Genomic DNA, 21,494 nt, shown 5'->3' on the forward strand with positions numbered 1-21,494 from the left:
GAAGGTGGCATTGCAGGGCTCAGGGTGACCTCAGCAAGGACAGACTGGCCACAGAGGCCACAGGGTGCAGCCAGGGCATCAGGAAATATCTGTGCAAGGAACGTCTGGAGGTTGCTTGCTTCCATCTTCACAGGGGCAGTTTGCACTTGAGTGGAGCTTTGCTCGACAGCATAGCGGCTCTCAGTCCATGAGGGTGGGCATTCCCCGTGGGTCCCAGCTCCCTGCACCCTGGACCTGGTTCCCTCCTTCCTCACCCCATGCTGGCTGAGGCCTCCCCTCTCCACCCACCATGCAGCTGAGACCTGTCCTGCTGCCCTCTCGGGTGAGGGTGCAGATTCTGGGGTGGAAGAGGGGCAAGGAAGAGGATGTGGCCTTCCTGGTGATTCCTCTCATGTCCCCGGTTCCTGCAAAGCTGCCTGGGAATCAGTCTGGGACAAGAGAAGACCAAGTTGGTGAGAATATTCAGACACCAGACCCATGGGGGATCCATCCAGCATTTTTGGCAAGTATTGGAGGGTTTACTGAAAGATGAGAGGAGAGGGAAGGAGAGGAGAGAGGGAAGAGAGAGAGAGAGAGAGAGAGAGAGAGAGAGAGAGAGAGAGAGTGAGAACAAAGCAGATAATCTACCCTGGACCTCTGCCCTCACTAGATCACTATGCGAAGACCTCAAACAACAGAGAAACACACACACACACACACACAGAGGCACACACACTGATTTCATCTCTTCTGCTGGGCTGTGAACTCCAGGTAGTCCAAATAGACATCTGATTGTGTGTCTCACCTCTTCCAGGAACAGTGAAATGGAGCATTTGGGTCCAAAATGGCCCCAGCAGGTGTGGGAGGTATGGTTGATTTTCACACAGATCACAAACATATTCTGGAGGAATCTTCCCTGGTAGACAATATTTCCTGGTGTCATCCCCACCTGTGACGACCCTCTCTCCCTCTCCCTTGCCACCCACACAGCGGGGACATCACCAAGTGTCTATGGCTCTTCCCTCGGCCATCCGTCCCGCGGCCCAGGTCCTACCTGCAGACATGCACAGTGAACAGTGTGCACAGCTCACTCTGCACACACCTAAACACTGGTAAACACAGTGTCCAGATGCACAAAGACAGGCCATGCACACACATGCACACGTGCACACACGCGCATTGGCCACAAGTAATCCACACATGACTAATTGCTCCATCCTGTGCGTGTGTGTGTGTGTGTGTGTGTGTGTGTGTCCCAGAAAGACCCCAGCAGACACACGCTGGTCAGCCACCACTTGAATTAGCACCAGAGGATTATGGAACCCTGGGCCATTAATCTAGGTGATAAACAGGACTCAGAAGGCATATTTGCACCCGAAATTGAAAAGATTAGGCCATATTTGTCAAATGGTAGGGTTTTATCGCCTCCACGGCAGATACTGTTAAATATTCATGAGCTGCGTAAGTGGGAGAATCCCAGCTAGACTGGTTGGCTTTCAGCTGCAGAGGGAGAGAGGGGAGATTTATCTGGACTCAGCAAGGGATGAAAGGTACGGGATTGTGTCCACTGCTTGCTGGGCACAGCATTGGGGGAGGGACTGGGAGGGGCCTCCTGGACTTCTTTGTGAAGGAGGAGGGGGCTCGTCCGGTCACCCAGGCAGGGTGCTGTGGGAGAGGATGAGGTGGTGGCCCCTCACGGGCTCTTGCCTTGCTGCATTGTGGGTGGTTTCTACTTGTGTGCTGCCCCCCAATAATGGGGAGCTTCCCAAGTAGCGCATTGAACTTATATGGCTCCCCACCTTCCCGTGCCCCACAACAGGACAGAGTCAGCAGAATTGAGTGGAGGCTCTAATCCCTCCTCTGGACATGTCCCAGTGAAGAAAGAGAAGAGCAAGGATTTCACCTACAGATCCTGGGGCTGGTGCTAAGGCTGTTCCAGAAGCTAGTCTGGGCATATGAATATTGATTCAGAGAAGGAGTCTGGGGTCCAAGAGACCCACACACAAATCCTGGATCCATCACTTCATGGTCATGAGGGCTGGAAATGTCACTTCCTGGACCCTGTGCCTCCACTTCTTCATCTGGAAAAGGGATTCAATGACAATAACTCTCGCTTCCCTGAGTTGTTGGAGGATTCAATCCAGCTCTTGGTGCCTGGCACTCAGTAAGTGCACAATAAATGTCAACCATGACTATAGCAAGATTGTGATTTATAGAGGGCCACTTTAGTGCCAATCACCACACTCAACAGGGCAAAAATCAGATGGCAAAGCTCTGCTGTCCAATAGGGTCATGGCCAGCCTTTGAAGCTAAATGAGTTTTTAAAATTTAAAAATTCAATTCCTCCATGTCACTCATGACATCCCAACTGCCCAGGAGCTGGGTGGCTGCCATATTGGACAGCACAGATGGGGGACTTTCCATTGCTGTGGAAAGTTTCTGACCACAGCACCGTGGGTGATCCAGCCCAGGAGGGGTCTCCTGCAGGGGCCCTGCCTGGCTCAGCTCAGCTGCATTCGGTTTGAACCTGGGAGGGAATGTTTGTCAGCACAGTGAACCCAGCTTCTTTCCCAGGGGACTCGTCGAAGCCCTTGGTATGTCATGGGTGCCATGAATACAGGATGTAGAATTCCTCAGGGGACTTGGCCACGGGGTGTGTCATGGGGGTTGGGCTCCCTGGGATGCAGTTTGGGATATGCAGCCATAACACCCACACCCACCCCAGAAGGTATTCGTGGCTGATTTTGGCCACAAAGAGTCCTTTCCGTGAACACGTACCCAGAGCTGCAGAGGACGGCGTCGGGGCCATGCACACCAGGCCACTGTGCTGTGTCCAGGGAGGAGTCCACTCCCTGCCCGAGGGCTCTCTCTGACTGTGGGAGAGATGGTCCCTAACCAAGGGCAGATCAATCCTGGGCCTTCCCCCTCCTGTGGGCAGGATCCTCCTACCTCAGCCTCCATAGCAGGTGTGGACCACCCCGCCTGGCTCATACAGGTTTTAAATCCTGCCTAAGGTCACACAGTGGGTGATCTGGTCCGCTGGCACTTACACTCAATGCAAAACCCCTGTTATCTCTGCCTCCTGGTTTGAGGCTTGGGGAAGGAGGGAAGATACTGGGAACATCAAAAAGCCCACATCCACTTGTCTGCAGGCCATTAGGAAAGCAGATGGCCCACTGTGAACCTGTCTACACTAGAGCAGCATCAACATGTGAAAGCCCCCACCCCATTTTCTCTCCTCTTTTGGGCTGTGAGCTCCAGATTTTCCATACAGACCTGCCCAGATGCTCCTCACAGGGCCCAGAAATGTAGAGCATTTGAAATCAAAATGGCCCCAGAGGAATGGGATATGCCCTTGCTTTCCAGACAGACCACAAACATTCCAGAGGAATGGCCCCTTGTAGACAGTATTTCCTTTGGTCTTCCTTCACCATGACTGTTTCCCCTCCATTACCACCTAGGAAGTGGGGGATCAGATGACATATTTAACTGGTTTCTGTATTCCCCTCCCCCAACAGGTGCACAGAGGAGAGAAGGAGTGGGGGAGGGAAAGAGAGGGAGGAGGGACCCACTAAGGACTGTCCCCCACCCCCAAGTCATGGCCCCATCCCTCCTCCTCCATCCAGGGTCCCAGCCCCAGGTCCTCGGAGTCCTGTCCCCAGGTTTAGAGGACAGGCAAGGGAGCAGAACAGAAAGGCAACTCAGAGTGGGAAATGTGTATTCCTCCTGGTGACACAGCGACTCCCTCGCTGGCAAAACATGCCTTGATCTATTTCCCCTGGTAGTGATTTCAACAACAATAACAGATCCATCACTTCCATAACAGGCCACGGAGGAGGGTGGGGTTTGTTTTTCTTCTGGTGTGGACAGAATGCTCTGTATTCTCTTCTTGTTTGGGAAGACTCCTGCCGGAGGAGCCCAGCCTGGCTCCAGGAGGGAGCCGGTGCAAGGGACAGGGGTGACCAGGTGTCAGAGGGAGCGTGCTGACCCCACTGGGTCTCTGACCCTGAGCCCAGGTTGACTCAGCTTTCTCCTCTCTAAAATGGGGAGAATCCCCCAGCAAAAAGAGAGGGAGCAGACAGCAACAGGCGGCCTTGGGAGCCAAAAACAGTGCCCCAGTGTTCTCAGTCATGAAAATGAAACTGAGCTGAGCTTTGTGCCAGGCCTCGCTAGCACCTGGGTGAACAGTCTTAGATTTCCTGTTCTGGGCACTTGCCTCTTGCTGGGTGTTTTGACACTTCTGATCTTTAGGATCTTCCACTTAAGCCTCTCCATCCATTTCCCACACAATGAAATGGAGGTTCAGAGAGGGTAGGTGACTTGCCCAAGATCACACAGTGTGCGCCGGGTGCTATCAGGATCTAAATGCAGGTGGCTCTGAATCCAGACCTTGCCCCTGGTCCAGCATCTCCTGGAAACCTGATCAAAATGTGAAATCTCAGGTCTTGTCCCGGATGTACTGAATCCTGAACTCAGGTTGGGCCCAGCCCTCTACTTATTAGCCCCCTGGGCAGTTCCTGGGGACAGCTGCGGCCAAGAACTCAGACACCACCACTGGCTGGCAGCCTGTGGAGCTCTGACCACACTTGCGTCCACTCCACGAGGCCTGTGCCTCTCCTCAGTCTCCATCTGCAGAATGGGCACCATGGGGTGTCTCTGCCCAGCCTGCCACCTGGAGCGTTTCCCTCGAAGGACCTGGAGGTGACACAGCACCAGCAGCAGGGTATTGATGGTGTGCTGTGTGCCAGGCCATGCTGAGGGATCTGATGTCATCACATCTTGGCTTCGACCGCGTGGGGTGGGAGCTGTCCTGCAGAGAAGGAAGAGGCTCAGAGACGGGGGTCCTTTGCTACCAAGGGGCTTCAGGTGGGGCTGGTCCCCATAACCCCTGCACCTGGTGGCTTTTGCTGGACAAGGCGCTAGGCTGAGCCAGCGGTAGGGGTTCCCACATCTCCTGGGGGCAGATGAGCAACCCGGGGATGATGCGTGTTCGTGCGTGTTCCTGCACAGGCGTGTGCTGGCCTGCCCAACGTGCTTCTCCATGAACCTGGTCCCCACTCTCGAGGAAGCCCTGAGGCAGAGATTCCAAGCGGCTCAGCCCCTGGACTCCCAGCCCAAGGCCACCTGTCCCCTGGGCCGAGGTTGAAGCAGAAGACTTACTCTGCATGTGAAGCCTGGACAGGGACCCAGGGCCAGGACCCATGTGCAGACTCAGGCCAGGGAGGCTCAGGTCGGCTGCCATGGCCAAGCTTGCTGATCCTCTGCCAGTTTCTCCACTGCCCTTGGGAGTGGGCCTTCTGGCTGATCTTTGCCCTCAGCTGTCCCTCATGTGGGGAATGTGAAGAGGAGGAATTCCCTTTGTCCTCTAAAGACAATCCCTTGTAATTAAGCAGGAGCGGACCTCTGGGCTTCTGCTCCAGAACCCCAGGGAGCGAGGGGTCGGCAGATCTACCCGAGGGCCACTCCAGGGCATGGCCTGTCTGTAAGGTGTCCCCGGTGCCTGGCACTGCCCATCCTTACACATCTTGTCCTCACCCCCCAGTCGTAGAGCTGGGTATCCTAGCCGAGGGCCTCAGGCTGCCACACAAAGATGCTGATCATCTGACCTTGGCCAGGGACGTGTGTCAGCCTGGTCTGGACAAAGGCTCCACAGGCAGGGACAGGCACAGTCACAGGTGGGGACCCCAGGAGGTGGGAAAGCAAGCCTTGTCCTTCCCTGTGGGTAGGTTTGGGCCCAGTGGCTGCAGCTGTGTCCTGGGGTCCACACAGTCTGGAGCCCCTGACTGATTAGCAGATAAATACCTGGACCGTTGCCAAATTGCTCTTGACCTTCAGATGCATCTCTCCTGCTCGGGGCTTGGTTTCCACATCTGCATAGTGATGGTGACTTTTTCAGGTCCTGTGTCCATCCAGCCTCTGTGTTTCACCTCCTCTTAGGAGGACAAGGAAGGCTCAGGGGCCAGGGTCCGATGGAGGAGTGGAGAGTGGAGAGGAGCCAGGGAGCCCGGGGCCCTTGGCCCAGATGGCCCAGGGAAAGGATGAGAAGGTACCATGGGACAGTAGTCAAGAGGGGAGGCTGGAGGCGGGGAGGGGAGAAGACAAAGGGCAGCCTCCAATGACGGAGGCAGATGGGGAGGAATGGCCCCCGGTGGGCCTGAGAAGCCTGGCCAGCCACAATCATGGGCCCAGCAGTGGTGTGTGGTGTCACCAGCAGAACTCGGGCTTGCCTGGAGAATGAACTGGCCGGCTAATGAGCTCAGAATTCAAGGGATGTCTAGCGCTGATTCTACTCCCCAGAGCAACTGGGCCACAGCAAGCCCAGCCAGGAGGTGCAGCTGGGCTCCCGCGTGGGGCTCAGCCAGCTGGTCAGCTGCCAGCAGGGGCTTGGGGCCAGGCCCGTGACATTCTGTCAGTCTGCTGGCCACCCTGTGCCCTGCTGCCTCCGGCCTGGGGAGGGCCTGCCAGAGGGCTTCCCATGGCTGCATCCCCACAACACCTGCCATGACAGCCCTGTGCTCACCTGCATGGCAAATCAGCCCCGTGGCTTCCCTGTGCCTAAACACAGGTGGCTGATGGCATCTTCACAGTGGTCCATGGTGACAATGACGATGATAACACAGTGAGCGACTCGAACAGTGGCAATGGCGTTGGCGACGGCACTCCCCTGTCCTCACCTCCTGGAACCTCATGGGAAGACCCAGCTCCCCACCTTGGGGTCACTGACATTTGGGACCAAATAATACTGTGCTGTCTCATGTGGGTGATGCCTCACCAGACACCAGCAGCACCCACTTGAGACAATCCAAGTGCCTCCAGAGACAGACAAAGGGCCCCTGGTGGGGAGCCACTGGTCCCATCCTGGTATAGGGACAAGGATTCTGAGGCTCAGAGCGGTGGCCCCTATGGGCCCCATAGGACCGTGGTGGACCTGTCTTCAGCCTCCCCCATGCCCACCGGCCACCAGGGTGGCTTATTTTTGGATGGAGTCCCGGGTCCTTCTCTGCATATGCTCACAGAATGAAGGTCACACCCCACACACACCCGCCCAACTTGCTTTTCTGGTTTAGCCACCAGGCGCATATCTGGTGGGGTGGGAAAAGCTACCCATTGGTGTCTATGGCTTGACAGCTTTTGTGAACACACACACACACAGACACACACACACACACACACACACACACACATATCAGAATGTGCACAGAAATGCTGCAGAAGGAAATGTTCAGTTGTGATGGGCGATTCCTTCTGAGGCACTGGGCTGGAGCGCCCGGAGCAGGCGACCGGGATGCCAAATTTACATGGAGAGTTTTTTTTTTTTAATTAAAAAGTCAATCAAGTATTTCTTTTTAATTTTAAAACTGATGAAACAGGAGCCAGGGTGCAGCTCAGTGTCAAGCACTGGCCTAGCAGTGCCAGGCTGTGGGTTCCATCCCCAGCACTGTAAAAACAGGAAGGAAGCCAATCTACAGGTAACACAGCATGCCCACCCTCTCTGACAGTCCCTACCACAGCGTGCATTTTACAACTGCAAGGTCCTCTGCAGGGTGGGCGGACCTGACTCCCAGGTGTTGGTCAGTGTGCCTCATGGCTAAACCAGGAACGGGCGCAACCAGGAGCTCCTAAAGCTCATACTCAAGGCTGGACGCCCCAGGGTAGGGCTCTGGGGTTTTTCTGGGGCTCAGCCTCCGCAGAAGCACTTTATGGCATTATCTCATTTAATTATCTGCAACACCCTGAGCGGCTGTGACTCTGGTCCCACCATATGAATTAGGTGTGTGTGTGTGCATGTGTGCAACACAGGCGATCAGTCACCACTGGAGAGGTGTTAAAGAACAATTAGTTCTGAACTCAGACTTTCTCCCTCAGTGAAGGGAGTGAGAGAAAATGGAAGAGATAGGAACCCTCTCCCTGTGGGAGCCTCCAGCAGGGGACCCAGGAGTCCCCTGGGAATCAGGTTATAAGGCAGACTCTGCAGGGGTTGGGGAGACCCAGAGGGAGGAATTTGTGCTGAGCAAATTGTGGCAGCAGGAGGACCCCTGGCCATGGATGCTCGGGCTCCTGATGCATCTGAACACCCCCACCAGGGATGCTGCAGCCCAGGACCAGCCAGGATCTGGAGCTGCATGCTCCCACGTGGGATGGCTGCTGGTTCTATGGGTGACCACACATCCCAGGCAGCCACTGAACCCTCGAAGTGTGGCCAGTGTGAGCTGACGTGCTTTGAGTGCAAAACACACACGGGGTTCCCAGGACTTAGTATAAAAAAGAGAATGCAACATGTTTAAGTAGCAGCTTTTAATATTTGTTGGAGGTTGAAGTAATATTTTGGAGAGATCAGGTTACACAAAATAGATGATTAAATGATTCTTCATTTCATCTGTTTCTTTTTGCTTTCTCAAGATGAGGCTACCTGAAATTTACAGTTCTATTTGTGACTTGCATTTTATTTCTTTGGGCTAGAGTGTTGGAGGAAGATGGCATACAGGAAGTGATCAGAGTCACAGGAGGAGAATGGTCTGATAGTCGGTCAACAAACAGTCCTTAAAAATACATTCCAGTGTTTGAGGTGAGCCAAACAGCCAGAGTAGAATAAACCGGATGAGTGTAGATGATCCTGAAAGCATAGTGAGGGGGTTTCTGGGAGGAAGAAGAGGGCAACACTGCTCCAGAGGTTGCTGGGGTTGTGAGGCTATCTTCCCAGCCTGGCAGCAGGCTGAGGCAGTCACATGACAAAGCTGGTGATTTCCCCTGGTCCAGGAACTGGGCTCAGTGTCTTACATTGAAAAATCACCTGGACAACCCACCAGGTAGGGACTGACAACCAAAACGTGCAGAAAGCTGCTCAGAGAGGTGAGCTTGCTCAGCAAGGAAGCAGGCTAACAGGGACTTGAACCCAGCTCTGCTGCCAGGGTCCAGCCCTAGCAGGAGTCCATGGGTTCCATACAGGCAAACAGGGTGCAGGGAGACAGCGTCGGTGATGGATGGAGAATGAAAGAAACAGATTCTAGTTCTGGTGCAATCACTCCCACTTTATTCTGGGGAAGGCTGGATTTATATACATTTTTCTTCAGGCTATAATGGCAGTCTTGTGGTTAATGAAATTAAAGAAGTTTCCAAAGCATAGGCAGAAAACAGCAACCTTACAGATTATCCTTACCTAATCACAATTGTTTTAAGAATATCTAACTACGTCAATGAGCTAATACAATGTTTATTTCCTTAATATCTAAACTCTATGTGACCTAAGACTATTCTTATTACTCTCACGGTTAAAGTGATAGATAAGTAATCTCATTTGACCATCTCTACTAGGTCCATCTGGTTAATATCTAAATTGCTGAGTTAAGGGCTACAGGAGGGCAGCGGTCACAGTGGTTCTCGTGACCAAGTTTTTTTACTGAATAGATTACCTTGTCTTATGTAGCTCTTTTTTTCCAGAACAGGGCATAATGCACCAACGTATATTATAGGGGTGACCTATTCTTTGTAGGAAGGAAGGAATGTTGTGGAACCTTATTCTCTTACCTCACCACCACACATAAACAAAACCATCGTTAGAATTTAACCAGCCTGTTGGAGACAAAGGCAGATCTATATCTATTTTCTCCAGAGGCTTTCAAGGACTCATTGCATGGTTGCAACATTATTTTTAACTTTGTTAGTGGTAAAGTCCCATTGTTTTTCAGATTGTAGGTAATATTTTCTGGAATTTTTGTTGTATTCCCCTCATCTCCTTAAGCAATCTGTTCAGACTGAAATGAGTAATATATTATCAGAAAAACACAGCAGAAAAAACACCATGCTCCGGAGCAAAACATCCAGCAATTCCCTTTAGGATGAGCCTTTGCAATCATCCTCCAGAGGATCTTTGTCAAGCACTGGATGGAATTCCGGACGCCCCCGCACTCTGCCTCACTCAGGAATCCTGTGCTTAATGGAGAGGAGACACCTCTTCTCCTTGCTGTGGGAAGGCAAGGGTGCATTGTGCTGAGCAAATCCAGGAGTACAGAGACCCCTCTCTGAAGGGTGGATGGGGCTACTTAATTTCTGCCACCCGCTGAGGGCAACCTTGGCTCCTAAACCCCCTCCTCCAACCCCAGCTAATGTCATTGGGAATGTGACCGGACTCAGCTTTAAGCAAGTCCAATCCCATCTTCTCCTGGCCCCTGGGGCTATGGTTGGCTCTTGGGGTGGAGCCTCCAGGACAAGAGCAAAGCTGGAACCTCTGGTCACCTCCTCTGTCCCCTTACCCCCTCCTGCCACCCTCCCTCTCTGGCTGGGGTCCCAAGCCCCCTTGGCCTCCGTGCAATCTCAGGTCTCGCCAAGCTATCCCCGTGTGACAAACAGGTGATTTTGCTACTGAGGACTAAATGAGACCCAGAGGGCAAGAGTGACCAGTAGCTGGTTAGAGGCACGAGGCACGTGTGTCACGATCATGTCTGGCCATGTGCTCTGCCTGGGGTCCAGAGGAGAGGGTAAGGGGCCCTGTTTCCTGCTCAGTTGCCTTCTGCTCCTCCCCAGCCACTGTCTGGTCCTGGTCCCCTTCCAGTTCCTAGATGGTACCTATCCCTGTCCAGGCTGGACAGGCCACACAGGCAACTTCTCACTGGATGAGGAGGGAGCAGAATGAGCGAGTGCATGTGAGCACCTGGCACAACCGTGTGAAGGAGCGTGATGGGCGGGCGGGAGCTGATCTGCAGAGAGGCAGCTGGAAAGAAAGGAGATGGTAAAGGGAGAGGCAGTGGGATTGGGGGAAGGAGGCAGAAGAGAGGAGGATTGGAGATGGAGAAGCCTAGCAGGAGGTAGAGGGGAGGGAGGAGGAGGAATCAGGAAGAGGGGCAAGGCAGGGTCCTGGGGACGATGGTGGAAGGGAGATGCCAGGTGAGCTGTGGCCAGGGAGCGCTGGGTCTCCATATCGCCAGGACACCTGCTGTGTAATGCAGAGTGAGAATCTGCCTTCTTTGGACCTCCCTGTGGCCCACCTGCAGGAGGAGGGTAGAACAATGAGCCTGTTCTCTCTGCCCTCTGCTTGCTGAGAGAGGAAGAGAATGGATGCTGGGATGGGCCAGACATTTTCCGCTTTCCGGCTGGCCCTAAGCCAAAGCGTGACCCCCATCTGCCCAGCAGCTGCCTGCCCACAGTGGTCGGGACCTACATGGTGGGTCTACACAGATGGAGTGCGAGCAGGGCAAGGTCTGGGATGAGGGAAACGGAGGGGAGGGGGAGACAGAGGGCTGCTGGGGACCTGCCTGGGTCACAGGTCACCTGCTCTCTGAGGCTGTCCATCATATCCCATCTGGGGTGGGGGAATTCCAGGAGGCCACCCTGGGGAGGTGGGCCAGAGGTTAGCTTCAAAGGAGGCCCTGTCCCGCGCCTGTGACTTCCACCCGCCCAACAGGACCCTTGAAATCAGCCTCCTTCTACATAAACCCCTGGATTCGGCCAGGCACAGTAATCCCAGAGACTTGGGAGGCTGAGACAGGAGGATGGCGGTTTCAAAGCCAGCCTCAGCAACTTAGTGAGGCCCTGCCTCTAAATAAAATACAAAATAGGGCTGGAGATGTGGCTCCATGGGCAAGTGCTCCTGAGTTCAATCCCTGGTACCAAAAAAACAAAACAAAACAAAAAACCCAAAACCCCCCAAAACAAACCATGCACCCACATATTTGGAAGATACCGCATCTGTGGTGGGTGGAAGTCCAGGGTTGCCAGACGGGCACCTGGATGCTCTTGAACAGGAACTTATCTTCTGGGTGACCCGTGGGCTTTACAACATCTGGCCTGGGCACTGTCTGCCATGGTCCTGGCCCAGGGGAACCATGGTACAGGGTCCTAGGCAGGGGGCTGTGTAGGCAGGGTCATGGCTCTGAGAGGCCCAGAGGCAGAGGAGAAGGTGACTCCATTCAGGAGTCAGCAGGGAGACCAGGAAGCCTGGGAATGGCCTGTCCGTGTGTCCAGGCCAGCAGGCATGGGGGGCTCCAGGTCACCAGGAGGCAGGGAGGGTCCCGCAGGCTGGGTTGCTTCTTCTGGCCCATCACTGACTCCTCTCTGCTCTCTCCCTCTCCTGAGCCCTCTTCCTGCTGAGGGGCCAACCCGTCTGCTCTCCTCTCTCCCTTCCTCTTGGGTTCCAGCCATGTGCCTGGTCCTCCCAACCAGGCAGGCTGGTTGCCCCCCAACCTCTGCAGACCCCTCTCCTTCTCTTTCTCTCCGACGACTCTCGTACCTCCATGGCGCTCCGTCTTGATGTCTCTTCCTCTTTCTTTCCCCATTCAGCAGAGGTGCCCACCGTCTCCCTCGTGAGATCCAGCCCCCCACCTGGCACACTGTCTCCCTGACTCATGGTGCACCCAGATCTCCAAGGCACACATGGCAGCCATGGCTCGTGGGTCCCTGGGGAACCCACCAGCCTCCTTCTGCAGGCAGCAGATGGCCTGGATGGTCTCAAGCACACCCAGCTCCCAGCCGGGGGCACTGCACACAGTAGGTCTCCAGGGCTGGGCTGAAGTGGGATGGGTGCTGCTGCTGAGGCTCAATCCTGCCCTCCCTTCCTGACTGGATTCCTGTCCCAGCAGCACCTCCTGCCACCTCTGCGGTGGCACCTCATCCCTATTCCTGGGGCTCCAGCGCCCTCCCCCAGCCTGCATCTCCACTGGCCCAACAGCAGGAAGTCTCCTCCAGCAGCCATCCATCAGGGTGCGTGATGGGGAGGGAGGTCTGAGAACCAGCATCTGGGCTGTTAACCTCGGATGGGTTAGCCTCATGGGAAGCCTCCTTCTCCTCCCCTTCCCGGGTCTCGCAGGTGCACGGAATTTCCACCTGCCACTTCTCAGGGCTTTGTAGCTCAGGTGGGGACCCACATCCACCGTTAAGAAGGATGTTCAAAGTGACACCATCGTGGGCATTTATCCATGTTTGGATCTTTACAAAGCAATTGCTGCAGATCTAGCGTGCCACCTGATCCAGACCAGAACCACACAGAGCAGAGAGCCTGGTCCAGAGAACAGACTGGAGAGAACTGAGCCACCCCACCTGGACAGCGGTTGCCTCGGAGAGCGGGAGGCTCTGAAAGACTCAGGCAAACAAACAGGGAGCCCTTTCCTGGATCTTCCAAGTGTTTTTTAAAGCACATTTTATTTATTTATGTTTATTTTTTTTTCAGGATTTCCATCACACATTTAATTTCTTCTGTACAATTTTTATAAACTTGTTTTCTTTTCAAAATCATCAGATTTCCAGATTAAGTTCAGCACTGCACACTATGCCCTTGAAGTAAAATGAGGTTACCTGCTTTATTTGGATACCAAGTTCCCTTCCAGACAGCATTAAAATAAAAACAAGTAAGAATACACAGATAAAATCCAGTATAATTCAAATCCAACAATGAATAATTTCCCCCATATTGTTGCAAAATTCTTTCTACTGAAATGCTCTGCTACAATAATAAAAAGCATACATTACGTATAAAAGATACAAGTGTACTAAAAAGTGACAGAAGTGGACTAATAAATCCTTCAAAGCATATTATATAAATGACTAACCTTTAAAAACATTTCTGCTATAAAATGTAGGTCATATACATTTATAAATTGGCGGTTTTATTTCTAAAGCAGTGATGTGTGTGTTCAAATAGTTAGCTGTTCTGTACAGTGTAATATTAACTCACTTCAAACTACAGTAAGTTTGTCTTTCTTTCTATTAAAGTTGAATAAATTTATCTGATCAGCAGAGAAATCAAGCTTGAAAAATAAATATCTAAAAATCAAAGTAGAAAGTTTAGAATTATTGAAATGTAGCTATGAAATATGAAGAGAACTATCTATTTCACAATGGAGCTGAAGTCACCTCAAAACTTACGGGCTTGAATCTAAAACAGAAACAAATATTAAAATCCAAAGCAAACCACAAAGTTAGGTAGCAGTACAGAAGCAGGGAAAAACAACAACAACAACAACACATCCCTTCCCTCAGCGTGATGAGCACTAAGTTTTGCGGTCTTCCTTCATCTTGCAGAAGAGTGGTAAGGCCATTCAATGCTTAGTGAAAGTGAATACAGATGAAGCCAGATTTAGCCTGTCTTCTCTGCAACTTCAATTATGCTGTGTAAACAGCGTTTCATTCCAATAGGAGGAACAATGGAATTTGCTTATAAAAACTGATTAAAATAATCATTATTAAATGAAATAGGATAATTAATAACTCTGAAATGTTTTTAGAACTTTCCTGATGCTACTTGTAAAGTTAGCACTGCTATGTATTATTGCTTACATACAGTATAACATCATACCTTCTAACATAAAGCAGTACTGTGATTTGTTTGTACATATTTACAGATTCTTAAAAACAAGCTATAAAACATTACATATTTCAGACAATACAAATTAGCACATTGGTACTCACTTCAAAACAAATGGAATCATAACATTAATAAACATCATAAAGGAAGACTCACATGAAAGTCTTTGATTGTCAAGACATGTTTATATATAAACTCTGTGCAGAATTAAAGATTCAATCATAGGTACATCCTTACTTGATGAACCATATTTACAGCATGGTATTGCATAAAAAATAAAATAATGTTTACAGGATTTTATTTTTTTATTGGATTAAAGAAAGCAACAAACATAACAAGAAATGTTTGTCTGCTTTAGTTTGTTTCCTACCAAAGTTTAAGTGAAAAAAGGAAACATACGGTTTTTTATTTGCAGAATACAGCAAAAACAACTGGAAAATTATTTCCCTGAAATAAAGCAATTTGAAACAGAAAAGGTTTGAATTAAATTTGCAGACTCAAAAATTTCTCATTGATTATAATAGTGCTTCTTCAAGTAAATACATACTGTGAAAAAATGAGTTCTAGTTTAAAATGTTCGAAGATACGTAGTACTACAGTAATGCCTACTTTTAAAGTTTCCCAGCTTTTTTTAAACAGCCCTTTTAATACCCAAATTAATAAAGTGAAAGAAGTAGCTAAAGATCTAACCTCATTAGCACTTTACAAGTGTCTCAAATCTGTGGAAATGAAAGCCTGCCCTGAGCACAAGGCCTTTTCTATCTCTCAAGAGATACAATGACCCAATTGCTGGCATCTTCAGCCAGAGTGAAGAAGATGGATTTCTACCTTATCAGGTAGCACATCTGCATGTAGATGTAAAAAATTTAGGAGCCACTCAAATATTCTAAACCAAATGAAATATATGTGCAAAAAAATTTAAGTTAAAAAAGACACTTTTAGAAGATGTTCAAGAGATACTTTATCTAATATGATGTTTCCAATGCTCAAACATAAAAGTAGGACCTAAGTGAAAAAGCACACCTCATTCACACAGATCAAGGGTTTAAGGGTGTAAGAGCATGTTTTTATAGAACAATTTGTTCCCTGAGAGAAACAAGAAACATGAATTACAAAGGATATCTCATATCCTCCATGTTTCAATTTAAAGCAGCAGACAGCGCCACTTATTTTCTCTACTAATGCCCAGATAGAAATTAAACAATTTTCTGAACCAAAATGGGGAAACCCAAACTGTTGAGATGTTTATCATAGGATAATACAAGGTAAGTCTGGAAGGCATTTAGAATTTCACAGTAAGAGAGTGATGACTATACTTAAATGGTAAGTCGATAAGTTATGCCGGCTAAGTATCAGTTATCTGATAAATGCTTATAACCTAGTAGAAAAGTCTGCCATTATGTAGATTTAAATAAATGTGTTGAAGACAGGAATGCAACACCTGAAAATCTGCTTGCATAACTACCATTTTCAAAGGTCTTCCTTCCTAAGTTTATCCAAACTGCTCAGCAATAATCACATTCTTAAAACTGTGCCGGTGATGTTAAAACAAGCCAAAAATTTTACACAATATCAAAAACTGCATCAAGTTTCCAAAGGAACAAAATTTTTGATCAGACTAAAAAAAAATCAACTCAGGAAATAAATGCCTACTCTCATCAAAAGTACTATGAGAAAAATGCCTATCTAGGGTGAGCACAGTTCCATTTTTAACATCTCACCTGAAATAATTCTTCTTGCAGTTAAGTGATGCATAACACAACACACATCCCTCTTAAGGTCAATAATGGCAGAACTTAAAGAACTTAAAGAAGTCTAAAATTATTGAAAACTTTGGCAGCAAAGAAAGCTGTCAAATGGGAAAACTAGTATTTCAAACAAAGCTTAATAACCAAAGTGTAGAGGAAACCACATTAAACATAATTTATATTATTACCATAAAAAAAACAATATATTTAAAATAAATTAATACAAGTTAAGAATGTTAGGAGAGGATTTTTTTTGTTCCCTTTCTTTATGAGAACAGTCTTGGGATAACATTAAATAAGAGACAAAAATAATTTAAATGGATAACATATTCTATACTGAAGCAAAGAATGTAGACTTACAGGGCCAATATAAAAGTTAAAATCAACAGCATCATCTTCCAAGGATATTAATTTTAGGTTACCACTGGTGCTATATATCAGTACTAGCATTGTGACAAAGAGGGCGGAAATTTAAAATACAAAAACCAAAAAGGTGGAACAAATTAAAGAGGATGATAGCATCAATATGACTAATGTTACTCTCCAAAAATCAAAACTGTCTAATGTGTAACTCAAAACATCATTCTTCAGAAAAGCATATATTTAAAAGCACTATTTATTGTACCATGCTATATTATTTTAAGACAAAGTATTTAAAAAAAAATCATGGTATAAGGATAAAGTCTGTAGTTTATTTAGATTTTGAAATGCAACAAAAAATCTCCAGTCACTCATCTAGCTGAAAAAGAAATTGTAGTTACTGGAATTAGTAAACACTTTTGATTTGTAAAACTATAATGAGCAGTGTTCATTAAAAAGTAACTCAAGATAAAATAAGCAATTAAAAAGCCCATTTCTTGTTTCTCTGGATACTGTTTAATAATCCAAGAGTCTAGAAAGAGAAGGTTTAAACCAGATTTTACAGTTCCAAAGATATCCCAATTTCCTTTCATTGCCAAAAATTAAAATTGTCAATTATGAGATGATTATGACACAACCATATCAAACCTAAAAATCTAATTTTTTCACTTTGAGAAATCAAAAATACTAAATAGATTCTAAGTGCTCTATGTTAACTGACGTGTATATGTAAAGTAAAATACAATTAAACTTTAAAATGTGGAATATACATTTTGTGTAAGCATTATGTTCTTGGGAATGTAATCTACAGAATATTTTTTACTAAAACTTCAAAACCTTGATACTTGCACATGAAAAAATCATAAAAAATATCTAGGTACAACTGTACAAAGAAACTGACACCAATATGCATACTTCCATAGAGAAGTGAATACTTCAAGAGTTGTGTATTTTGGTAAAAGTTTTGAAAGTATGCATATTTTAAAAGTAATTAGGCTTTTAAATAGTGGATTCTTAAACTATCAGATTTTTATTACTTTTTTCTTCAAAAAAACACGTCAATATAATGCAAAATGAAAATCAAGGGTATATGGCATATCATTCTTTTTGAAAGGTGGTTTTTCCCCCCTATAGGACAAACTAATATATTTAAGCCATAATCTCTTGACATTTAAACTTTTAAGTTCACTCTGTAAAGTATACTCAGATTCCCTGCTGAAGTGCAATGACTATGCTGAAAAACTTAGAAACAGTATGAGTAAATTTCACACAATTACTAATCTCCTAAGAATGCACAATGTTATCAGTTAGGAAACAATTGTGTGAAAGTCTTTTTTTTTTCCTTTTTTTTATTTTTCCTTTTTTTCCTTTTTGGTGTAGGTGGAATAGCAAGTTTCTGAACTAAAACAAGTATATGCATTGCTTCTATAAAGGTGACAACATGTAAGGCAGTTCAAAGAATGTTGACTAACCAAACAAAATGCAGTTATGGGATTATCTTGCTATTCATATCAGCTTAACTTGTTATAATGCATTGCTCTTAATCTGTACAGCTCTCCATTTTACACAGAGTAACCCCACTCTTGATTAATGTGTTCTAAAGTGCCAGTATTATTTACACATTTTTTTTAGCCAAAAGTCTGGCCAGTTTGGCATCCACTGAAGATGTCATCCAAGCTCTATTATCACTTACATTCACCAAGGGAAATTCTGAAAATTCAGCACTTGTCTCTGGTCCCTGAAGGTTTACCTGTCCATTGGCAGTGCTAAATTGAGTAGCTATTCCAGCTCTGGATCCATGATATGGAGCACGGAAGGGCTGTTCAAAGGAGCTCATTTGGTAAGCTTGGTGGACAGGCTGAGCCTCAGCTTTCTTCTGAGAAGTAACTTGATCCAAAAAGTCCTATTTTGATGTGGCATAAGCATGGTTTGTTTCATCACCTGTAAAGGGAAATGAGTGCTGTGAATCACCAACTATTAGTGCAAAGTGGGACTTATCTGGAGTTGTTCTTAGTGGAGAATTCATTCCTGATCGAAAGCTATTGATGAGCCTGGCTGCATAGATTTGCGTGTCTATGGAAGAGAATGCTGGCTGATTTGGAAGGTCTGGTTATCAGTCACAAAGTTAAGGCTCAGGCTATTCAAATAGGCATTATTTTGGCTAGTTCTGTCCAAAGCCTGGTGCAGAAACTTTGAGTATTCCTGCAACATGTTGGCTTTATCTGATGAGGATGCTTGGGAGCTTGATCCAACATTCTCTGACTGGGTGACTTCAGGTACTTCTGAAGAATTTATTGATATGCTAGAAGTCACTTCAGTGTCTGCAACACTGAAGGAAATCTCATGCTGTCCATTAACTTTATGGGAATAATGATCCAACAAAGTCTGCAGTACCTCACCTGGAATAACATTTTTGTCATGAATACTCTTAATCTCCACATTCAGTGCTTGTGAATCTAATATGGATGCTGTGGTACTTTCGTTAGTGACACTTGCCACAGCTGCTTGTGTTACAGAGGCTGAGAAGCTATGGTACCCACATTCAGCGCATACTCCCTGCTGTTGTTGCTTGCTGCTTGAAGATACCGCTTCTTCTTCAAAAACTGCAAGGCATCATTATAATTAGTACTACTATGCACAGGTTTACTGGGCCCCTCTTGCAAGTTATCAACCTGATCAATGTCAGCAGTGCCTTCTGAGTCCAGCAAAGCTTGTTTATCCACAAGTTCAAATGCATACTTTGAAACTTTGCTCTCTTCATATGTGGATAAAGGTGAAATTGTTTGATTTTGCTCCAGTGACTGTTTCAAACTTCTCTTACTATTAATTTTTTTGAGAACCAACTTCGGTGGATGTATTTCTCCTGATGCGTCTTCTAAATGGGATCCCCCAATTGAAGAATGTGGCATTTCAACAGCATATTCTGCCACCATATACTCATCTTTTACTTTAGTACTTGAAGAATAAAGAGGCAAGTAATTGTTTTTGTCTTTCTTCAGGTCAGATTTATCCAAAGAACTTTCTTTGTCCATTCCAGATGATTTCTTCTCAGTTTTCTGCCTTTTCTATTTTGGCAGTTTTATCTTTTGGTGATGTAGCAAAGCCATAATCTTCTTCAGATGTCAGAAGGCCACCTTTGATGGCACATCTGTTTAGTTTTTTGTCACGATTTTCATGGCACATATGTTTATGTTTCAATACACAATCTGTTCTGGAAAAATACTGTAAACAGTATTCATGCTGGTAAGTTTTTTCTCCACTATAAGTTCTCTTATGCCTTTCCATATGATATTTTTGTATGAATCTCATAACGCATTCATCAAAGCAAAATGTTTTTTCACCAGTATGAATCCTCTCATGTCTCTGTAACAGGTACTTCTGTATGAAACACATGTCACATTGACTACATTGAAATGGTTTTTTGCCTGTATGAATGAAGACATGCCTCTGTAAGTGATAGTCTGTTCTAAAGGCAGCATTGCAGTGCTCACAAACATGAGATTTAGGGGTTTTCAAACCAAGTGATGCATCCTCATTTATTGTAAGAATTTTTGCAGGAGACCGTTGTTTCTGTTTCTTCTTTTCCTGTAAGTCTACTGGCTCTCTGATTTGTTTTTTGTCTCTCATTAGTTGTTTAGATACATCAGTAAAAGTAATTTCCTGCTTTACACTTATAGGGACAGTAAGTGCATACTGAAGTCCTTGAGGAAGTCTTTCATGTGCTTCCAACTGTTCTTCATCATTTGTCACTGTCTCCTCATGGACCATGAGTTCATCATGAGATATCATATCCTGTTGTCTCATTTCACTTTCTTGTGACACTTCATCAGCAGCAAGGATCTCTTGGTGTGGCATACTTTGATCCTGAAGTACTGACTCCTGCGGTTCTCCAGACACAGTAGACTGGCCAGACACTCCACCCATTACAACCATTGCCCTGGGAGACTGCATTTCATCTATGCCGCCACATTTAAGAAACAATCCTTCCAGTTTGTCATCAATGTTCATGCTTAAGTATAACTGCCTGAGACTAGGGTAAAAATGAAGACTTCAAGGAAGAGAATGCTGTAGAGTTTAAAAAGAAATCATTGTTGAGTTTCTATCTTTCACAGGCTTCAGAAACCCTCAATACCACCTTAATCACTTATGCCATCCAAATCCTCTATAAAATGTGTCAGGCAAATGCCCATCCCGCCAGATCACTTGACTGAATTTCCAAGCTGCTGATTGCTCCCCTCTATCCATGGGCAGGCGCTGATTCACATGGCCACCCACTGCAGGCGGTGGCAACTTCAACCTTCCTTGGGGCCTTGAGAGAAGGGGAAGGGGGGAGGGGAGAGTAATTTTACTGTGGCAGCTTTGGCAACAGCTCCCACCCCTGCGCTTTTCTCTTCTTCCTCCTCCTCCTTAAGGCACATTTTAAAATTAACTCTTTGTTTTCAAATGGCTGTTTACCCAGGCACCTGTGTCCAGACGTGACATATTGTACACCGATTTCACAGTCCTGTTTTGGAAAGAACTTTGTGTTTATGTTGCATTCGCTTTTGGAGGAGGTGATACATTCACCTGGTCTATAATTCAAAAAGTACCAAGAAAACAAAAAAAAGGAGACAGTGATATTGCCAGCTGTCACCCACCCCGGCCACCTGGCTCCTCTTCCTGGAGGGTAGTAGTACCTGGCTCTGGAAACTGAAGAACAAATGTACGCCCTTGAAAGCCATCTGCAAGGACTTCTAGAACAGCACAAGGCTCTCCTCCAGACTCCAAGAGGACTCAGTCCCTGTCTGAAGGTTGCGATTTCCCCAGTCTGGGCAGGCAGTATTTCTGGCCAGTGTCCTACTCCAGACCCCCTTGCCAGCTCCCTGCTGAGAGGTCCTGCCAGCCAAGACTTGAAAAACCAGTTTTTCTTTTCAAATGTTCTGTTATTCTTGATTACAAAAGTAATGCCTAAATTAAAACATTATGGAAAAATGGGATCTAGGACAACACTGTGGTCCCACCCCAGACAGCCTACAGGGGTGCTTGTGACGGGTGTTTCTCCAGCCTGTTCCGTCAAGGCCATGCTTTTGAGCGTGTGTGCGCATGCGTGCGTGTGTGTGTGTGTGTGTGTGTGT

General features: G+C 47.0%; 1 pseudogene; it reads right to left on the reverse strand.

The window, feature by feature from the left end:
- Positions 1-18,008: 18,008 nt before the first annotated feature.
- Positions 18,009-20,388, reverse strand: LOC124975609 (zinc finger protein 148-like; annotated as a pseudogene).
- Between the last annotated feature and the right edge of the window lie 1,106 nt (positions 20,389-21,494).

The sequence above is a fragment of the Sciurus carolinensis genome, unplaced genomic scaffold (genome assembly GCF_902686445.1).
Source record: "Sciurus carolinensis unplaced genomic scaffold, mSciCar1.2, whole genome shotgun sequence".
Taxonomy (NCBI): Eukaryota; Metazoa; Chordata; class Mammalia; order Rodentia; family Sciuridae; genus Sciurus; species Sciurus carolinensis.